The sequence below is a fragment of the Tupaia chinensis genome, unplaced genomic scaffold, assembly GCF_000334495.1.
Source record: "Tupaia chinensis unplaced genomic scaffold, TupChi_1.0 Scaffold147959_1, whole genome shotgun sequence".
NCBI classification, from domain to species: domain Eukaryota; kingdom Metazoa; phylum Chordata; class Mammalia; order Scandentia; family Tupaiidae; genus Tupaia; species Tupaia belangeri.
The window spans coordinates 191899-200887 of NW_006207808.1; the positions used below are offsets into that span (position 1 = coordinate 191899).

Consider the following 8989-nt stretch of genomic DNA (forward strand, 5'->3'; position numbering starts at 1 on the left):
CGTATGGCCACCCGAGGGCACATTTGATCTCAAAACTATACTTGCTGTTAAAGATATTGTTTTTCAGAAGGGACCTGGAAGCCATCCAGATCAACAACCGTACATCATCATCTGCCAAGATCTGATACAAAATCCTCCCATATGGGTTAGGCCCTTGATCCCCAGACACCACCCTGACTACCCCCCTTAGGTTTTGGTAGCCCAGTCCCCCGACCCCAATCCTCCTGGAGGGGCAAACCAATCAAGCCGTTCTAAGCGAATCTACCCAGATACCCAAGATCTCCTCCTCCTAGACCTCCCCCCCCATACCCTCTGTATTCCCACGCCCTCCCTCCAACCAGGGGAAGACGCAAAGATTCCTCCTTCTGCTCCCTCTGAAGGTGTTCTCCCAGGGCCTGCTCAAGGCACTAGGAGCCATCATCGTGCTCTCCCGTCCCCCGACACCACTGTTGCTTTGCCTCTACGAGCATACGGGCCCCCACAGCCAGCTACCGAGGAGGGGCTGCCTCCCCTGCAGCCGCTCCCATATTTGCCCTTCCCTCCTCTGACCTTTACAACTGGAAAACTAACCACCTTTCTTTCTCCAAGGACCCCCAGCACCTAAACAGCCTGGTAGAGTCCTTAATGTTCTCTCATCAGCCAACATGGGACAATTGCCAACAACTCCTGCAGCCTCTCTTCACCATGGAGGAAAGAGAGAGGATCCTACTAGAACCAAGAAAAAATATCCCAGGGGCTGACAGACGTCCCACTCAGCTCCCTAACCTCATCGAGGCTGCTTTTCCTCTTTCCTCACTCGACTGGGACTACAATGCGGCAGAAGGTAGGGAGCAACTGACAGTCTATTGCCAGGCTCTAGTGGCTGGCCTCCGTGGGGCTGCAAGGCAACCCACCAATTTGGCAAAGGTAAGGGAAATTACGCAGGGAGCCACCAAGCCCCCCTCAGTGTTCCTTGAGTGTCTCATGGAGGCGTTCAGGCAGTTCACCCCGTTTGACCCTGCTCTGAGGGACAAAGAGCCTCCATAGCTATGGCCTTTATAGGACAGTCACCATCCGATATTAAAAGAAAACTTCAGAGACTTGAGGGATTACAAGATCTCTCTTTACAAGACTTAGTCAAAGAGGCAGAAAAGGTATATCATAAGAGGGAAAAAACAGAAGGAAAAGAACAAAGAAAAGAAAAAGAAAGGGAAGAAAGGGAGAATAAAAGAAAAAAGACAAGAGGAAAACCTAGCTTGGATCTTGGCCACTGTAATAAGAGACAGGGAGCCAAGGCGCAGCCCCGCCAAAGGACAAAAGTTTGGTCGTATTCCACTAGACAAAGACCAATGTGCCTATTGCAAAGAAAAAGGACACTGGGCAAAGGACTGCCCTAAAAGGGCAAGAAAACACAAAGCCCAACCGAGCCTACCAGCTGAGGTGCTTGCCCTGCAAGAGGACTCAGACTAGGGGGAACAGGGCTTGGAGCCCCTGCCCGAGCCTAGGGTAACTCTAAAAGTGGAGGGGAAACCAATTAACTTTCTAGTCGATACGGGAGCCCAACACTCAGTGTTGCTTGTGCCGTTGGGGCTGCTTTCCAAAAAGAAATGCTGGGTCATGGGGACCACAGGACATCAGCAATACTCGTGGACCACCAATAGGACAGTAGATCTAGGAAGGGGATAAGTGACCCACTTTTTCCTAGTAATCCCTGAGTGCCCAGCTCCCCTTCTTGGAAGAGACTTACTCACCAAAATGGGGGCCCAAATCAGTTTCGCCCCAGGGGGCCCAAAGGTTACTCAAAATGCCCAGACCCTAGTCTTAACTCTATGCCTTGAAGATGAACACCGGCTTTATAGAGACCATCATGAGGGTGCCACCCCCCTCCAAACTTGGCTACAAAAATACTCTGGCGCTCAGGCCAAAACAGCTGGGATGGGACTAGCCACTAATAGGCCCCCAATAGTAATAGAGCTAGAAGCCACCTCAATTCCTGTGGCAGTACACCAATACCCCATGACCAAAGAAGTCCGAGAAAGCATCCGGCCCCACATCCAGCGTCTCTTATACCTGGACATTCTAAAAAAATGCCAGTTGCCCTGGAATACACACTTATTGCCTGTTAAAAAACCTGGCACAAATGACTATCGTCCTGTGCAAGATTTACGAGAAGTAAGTCAGCAGGCGGGTACAAGATATCCATCCCACTGTGCCTAATCCATATAACCTGCTTAGCTCTCTTCCCCCAGAACGACACTGGTATACCGTCTTAGACCTAAAAGACACTTTCTTTTGCCTGCGACTGCACCCTTCCAGCCAAAGCCTTTTTGCCTTTGAATGGAGGGATCCTGACACAGGACATCCCTGAGGGATCCTGACAACTATCCCGGACTCGGCTCCCTCAGGGATTCAGACACTCACTCACTATTTTCGATGAGGCTCTCCATCAAGACCTTGCCTACTTCTGAGCCAGCCACCCTGAAATAACTCTCCTCCAATATATGGATGACCTGTGGCTTGCAGGGACGACTAAAAAAGACTGTCAACAAGGTACAGGACTCCTGCTAGAAGAACTGGCCTGCCTGGGATACTGTGCCTCTGCCAAAAAGGCCCAAATCTGCAAGCAAGAGGTAATGTACCTGGGCTATACCCTAAGAGATGGGGAAAGATGGCTGACAGAAGCCAGGAAATGGACTGTAACCCAGATTCCCATTCCTCGCACGTCCCGTCAAGTGCAAGAATTCCTGGGGACTGCAGGATTCTGTCGCCTATGGATCCCAGTGTTCGCCACTATGGCTTCTCCTCTTCACCCTTTGACAAAAGAGAGGGTCCCCTGCAAGTGGGACACTGACCAACAGCAAGATTTTGACAACATTAAAAAAGCCTTACTGTCAGCCCCAGCCCTAGCACTGCCTGATGTGACAAAGCCTTTTACTCTGTATGTTGATGAATGGAAAGGAGTAGCCCAGGGAGTGCTGACACAGCCCTTGGGGCCTTGGAAAAGGCTGGTGGCTTATCTCTCAAAAAAATTGGACCCGGTGGCTTGGGGATGGCCAACATGCTTGAAGTCTATAGCAGCTGTGGCAACCTTGGTAAAGGACTCTGATAAGTTGACTATGGGACAAAAGTTACTGGTTGTTGCACCTCATGCTTTAGAAAGCATAATCTGGCAACCCCCTAACCAATGGTTGTCTAATGCTCGCACGACCCATTACCAAAGCCTTCTATTAGACAAAGACAGAGTCCAATTTGGACCACCAGTCACTCTCAATTCTGCCACGCTGCTGCCTAACACCTCGGCCCAAGGGACTGTCATCCATACCTGCCAGGAGGTCCCAGCAGGTCCCAGAAGAAGAACCTGGAATCCAGCAGGATCTTCAAGACCAACCATTGCCAAAGGCTCAGCTAACATGGTTCACTGATGGGAGCAGCTACATTATAGAAGGTAAAAGGGTGGCAGGAACAGCAGTGGTAGATGACGAACGAATTGTCTGGGTGAGTAGCTTGCCCAAGGGTACCTCAGCCCAAAAAGCCGAACTTATAGCCCTAACCCAAGCCTTACATCTGGCTGAAAACAGAAGTATAAATATCTATACAGATAGCCAGTACACCTTTGCTACGGCCCACGTCCATGGGGCTATCTATAGGCAATAGGGCTTGCTAACCTCGGTGGGTAAGGACATTAAACATAAGGAACAAATCCTAAGCTTGTTAGAGGCTATACATCTCCCCAAACAAGTGGCTATTATACACTGCCCAGGACATCAAAAAGAAAAAAAAAGGGTGGCAGAAGGGAACCGGCAAGCTGATCAAGCAGCTAAGCGGGCAGCCCAAGGACTTAACATATTGCTGGTCCAGCAATTGTTTGATCCAGATGATCCAGCTAGAGCTCTTGTCAATACAGAACAGGACCTGTTGGCAATTAATAAAATGGGCTCTCACACTGTGACTCTGGAGGGGGCATGAGAAACCCTGGAAGGAAAAACTATCCTTCCCCCAAAACAGGCAATGGCTTTTCTCAAGCAACTTAATAAATTAACCCACCTAGGCTCAAAACATTTGATAACCTCCACCCAGTGGTCCTCGTTCCACATCATGGACTTACATAAACTTGCCAAACTAACAGTAGAAAAGTGTAAACCTTGTCAACTAGTTAATGCCTGTCCAAACAAAGTGTCACAAGGGAAATGGCTCCAGGGAGATCACCCAGGAAGTTACTGGGAAATAGACATTACTGAAATAAGACCATGCAAATACGGTCTCAATTACATGTTAATACTAGTTGACATCTTCTCAGGATGGGTCGAAGCCTTCCCCACAAAAAAAGAAACCGCTTGGGTCATTGCTAAAATAATTTTAGAAGAAATGTTCCCAAAATTCAGGTTACCCCTCATTATTGGGTCTGACAATGGACCTGTTTTTGTTGCTCAGATTAGTCAGGGACTGGCCAGGGTCTTGGGGTCCAATTGGAAATTACATTGTGCTTATAGACCCCAAAGTTCAGGATAGGTAGAACGTATGAATAAAACTCTAAAAGAGGCCATGACAAAATTAACCTTAGAGACTGGCATAAAAGACTGGACAGTCCTCCTTCCCTTCGCCCTGTTCTGTGTGCGAAATACACCCAGACCTTTTAACCTGACTCCTTTCGAAATTCTGTATGGGGCTCCGCCTCCACTTACTGCTATGCATTTCCCTTTCTCCAATTCTCACTCTTCTCAATCCCTCTATGCCAGGCTAAAAGCCCTCAAAACGGTACAAAAAGAGGTATGGAGCCAACTCGCCGAGGCCTATAAGCCAGTAGATGCACAAGTGCCTCACCAGTTCCAGGTCGGAGACTCAGTGTACATCCGATGACATTGAGTGGCCAATTTAGAGCCTCGGTGGAAAGGACCTTACCTGGTGCTGCTCACCACTCCAACGGCAATAAAAGTTGACGGTATTGCAGCCTGGATCCATGCCTCCCACGCCAAACCAGCGCCCCCGCCCGACCCTGCTTGGACTATTGAAAAGCTGGACCATCTGCTCAAGCTTCGCATCCACTGCAACAGCCCTACTCCTGTTGACGACTCTACCAGCGATAAGTAGTTCTAACCCCCATTCCCCCCAGCAACTAACCTGGCAGGTCCTCTCACAAGCCGGACAAATAGTTTGAAATACCTCTGCCACCCAGCCACCCTGGACATGGTGGCCCACTTTACACCCCGATTTTTGCCTGCTCACTGCCGGTGTAGACACCGTGGATATGAGATCCTGGGGAACGGGCCTACCCCACCTAAAAGGCCACCCACAGTCCAGAGCCCACTGGTGATTGCCCAAATGGTCCTCAGCTGGCCGACTGTAAATGCTCTGCCCAACGAAAAGTTCTCCAAACAACTGAATTCTATGTGTGCCCTAAAGATGGGCGATCCCTGGCTAAGGTAGGAGAATGTGGGGGGCTAAACCATTTCTTCTGTCAGGCTTGGGGATGAAAAACCATGGGAAATGCCAGGTGGAAACCCTCCTCCTCCTGGGATTCAATTACTATAACATTTAATTGGCCCTCCAGTGACCTCTGTGAATCTCAATGGTGTAAACTGTTAAATATTTCCTTCACTTCAAAAGGAAAAGCCCTCTGGGACTGGGAGCAGGGCCACACATGGGGGCTCCAACTCTACCTAACAGGAATAGATTATGGGTACATGTTCACTATTAGGTTGCAGACCCAAGCCTCACCCACCATGTCAATAGGTCCCAACACTGTCCTTTCTGAACAGAGACCATTGAATAAAGAGCCTGCTATTCCTCCAGGGCCACAAAAACCTACACAATTCCTTTCTACAGCCAGGCCCCTAAGTACGGAACAGAGACTTCTCGATTTAGTTCAAGGAGCCTTTTATGCCCTTAACTCGTTCAATCCTGATGCTACAAAATCTTGCTGGTTGTGCCTATCCTCTAGACCCCCCTTCTATGAGGGAATCATGTCCCTACAAGGTTTTAACATGACTCCTACCCCACAGACCTGTAACTGGAATTCCACACTTACTCTTACTATGGTATCGGGACAAGGCACCTGTCTCTACATGGTGCCTCTCGGCCTTCAGCATCTCTGTAATAAGACTATTCCTACTATCAATTCCACTGATGCATACTTAGTTCCCCCCACCCCCCAGGATATTGGTGGGCCTGCAATACAGGATTGACCCCTTGCATCTCCTCCATGGTATTCAAACCTACTTCTGACTACTGTGTACTTGTTCAAATACTCCCTAGAGTTATCTATTATGATTCCATCATTTTTGAAAATCATTTTTATCCTGAACACCTCCGACAAAAAAGAGACCCAATCTCTCTGACCACTCTGGCAGTATTACTAGGCCTCGGAGTCTCTGAAGGCATTGGAACAGGGACAGCTGCACTCATACAGATCCCCCAATACCTAGAGGGCCTTCGGGTGGCTATAGATGAAGACCTATGGGCCATAGAAAGTTCTATAACCAAACTCCAGGAATCCCTAACTTCCCTATCCAAAGTAGTATTACAAAATAGAAGAGGACTTGATCTCCTGTTCCTAAAGGAAGGAGGGTTATGTGCTGCCCTGAATGAACAATGTTGCTTTTATGTGGAACATTCAGGGACCATAAAAAACTCAATGACCAAACTCCATGAGCGGCTGGACAAAAGGCGTCGAGGCCGTGAAGCCCAGCAGGGATGGTTTGAAAGCTGGTATAGTCGTTCCCCCTGGTTCACCACTCTTGTCTCCAGTCTGCTTGGTCCCCTAATTATACTCCTTCTCATTTTAATTTTCAGCCCCTGGATTGGTAACCTTTATCCATGAGCGGATAAGTTCCATCCAAATCCTCATGCTCAGACAGCAGTACCAAAACCTTCCACAGTCAGAAAATACTAATTGTTAAGATTAAAATTCCTTCCAAAACCTGAAATGGGGGAATGTAAAATAAAAAGAATCTTCCCCTACCCCCAGCCTGCTCACCCCCTCCCTCTTGCTACACCCGGAAACCCAGATCAAATACTTCTGCAAATTCGACCTGATCTAGTTGCAACACCTGCAAAAACATTTTTTAACCTGCTTGAGCAAGCAACAACTCTTGCTTGAGCAAGCAAAAGCAGGGTCACCACAAACATACCCTAAATGGTCCCTTATCTTACTTCCTCATTCTTTCCTCCCCTCACCTCACTGACTTTTGTCTATATAACCTGTACACCCCTATGATCGGGGCTTCACTCATTATCGTGTCTTGCATGACTGAGAGTGGAGTCCTAGTGTGCTAGAAATAAAGCCTCTTGTACTTTGCATCAAGATCCGACTTTTGTGGTTGATTGGGGTTGCTTTTGTACTCCCTGGACAGGAAGTAGGTCCAGCCAGTTGTCAGTTGGAACCTTACAATCTTCACAGGAATGGTCTATGACCACTATGTCGACATTTACAAACCAGTCCACTATGCCATCATCATGAATAGGCAGAGGTGTAACTGGATTATTATGGCATCTTGTGCATGAGGTTTTTTGGCGTTACCTTGGCCTGTTTCTTCTTACTATTTTTTTACTGTTCTGTGGTTCCAATGAAATAGATCATTATTTCTGTGCTGTATATTCTTTATTGAAACTGGCCTGTACCAATACACACAAGATCAGCTTCTTAGTCATTGCCAATTGTGGCCTGAGGGCATTAGTGATCTTTCTGGTTTTGATACTTCCTACTTTATGATATTATATAATGTGAGAGCATATCATGTAGAAAGAATTTTTTACATGCAGTTTTCACATCACAGTAGAGATCCTGTTTTTTGCATCTGTCATCTTTATTTACATTAGACCTGCCACAACCTTACCAGAAGATAAAGTGTTTACCCTCTTTTATACAGTCATTGTCCCCATGCTCAACCCCCTTATCTACATACTGAGAAACAAAGAAATTAAAAATGCCATAAGGAAAATATGGAGTAATCAAATGTATTTTGAGGGGATATTAATGGTTTCAAGGTCATTTTATTTTAATAGCAATGAATATATTCATCTCATAACCCTTTTTAGTCTCTCCTTATGAAAAAGTAATCAATCCAAATGTGTAACAGTCAAAACTTGGATAATAGCTGCTCATGCGTGATGATTATCTCTTCATTTCCTATCTTGACATGCTCCTCTTATGCTTATTCTTCACTATATTTAGAGTTCCATGAAAGCAAGGGTCATGTTATGCTTACTTCACTGTTATTTTTGTAGTAACATCATTTATAGCATACATTGGGAGCTTAATATATATTGACTAAAAGAATAGATGAAATATTTAATGCATTGATAGAAGAAAAGAAAAATTCATAAGCAGATTTTTTTTTTTTTTTTACATTCTTGACTTATGGTGTATGCACTCTTTAGAGAAAGACGGGGAGAGAGAGGGAAAGTGAGAAACCATGCCAGCATGTTTCTTAAGCCTCCAGACCTGGGACTTGAATTGTTGAGGTGACTATGTGGGATACAACTGCCTCAACCATCACATCACTTGCTGGTTCCTATAAACAGAATAATTTGAATACAGTGAATATCTTCCATCAAGAAACAGACATAATTCATCCTCACAGAAATAGGTACTAAATTCTGGATACATTACATAATTTCTTTCAACATTACTTATACCAGCAGTACAATTCATGAAAGTAAGGAATACCTTAGTCACCAATGTGATATTTCACATAGCATTGATTATAAATAAGTAACTTATATCATATTAACAAATGATGGCAATAGTAATGTGTAAAAAGTTTACTGAGCCTACTGTGTACTCTAAATTGTGTTCCCAAAAATTCATATGTTGAAGCCCCAGCTAACCAAAACTTTGAATGTGACTATTATTGTAGTTAGGGCCTTTAAAGGAAACAAATAATCTAAAATAGGGCTGTTATTATTAACTCTAATCCAACCTGACTGGTGTCCTTATAAGAAGAGAACATTTGGACACACGAAAGAGATACCAGGTAATCATACATAGAGAAAATATCATGTGGTGATACTA

At 45.8% G+C, this 8989-nt stretch overlaps 1 pseudogene; it reads left to right on the forward strand.

Annotated features, from left to right (window-relative positions):
• Positions 1 to 5079, forward strand: part of LOC102473169 (uncharacterized) — a 26846-nt pseudogene extending 21767 nt beyond the window's left edge.
• Positions 5080 to 8989: the final 3910 nt, after the last annotated feature.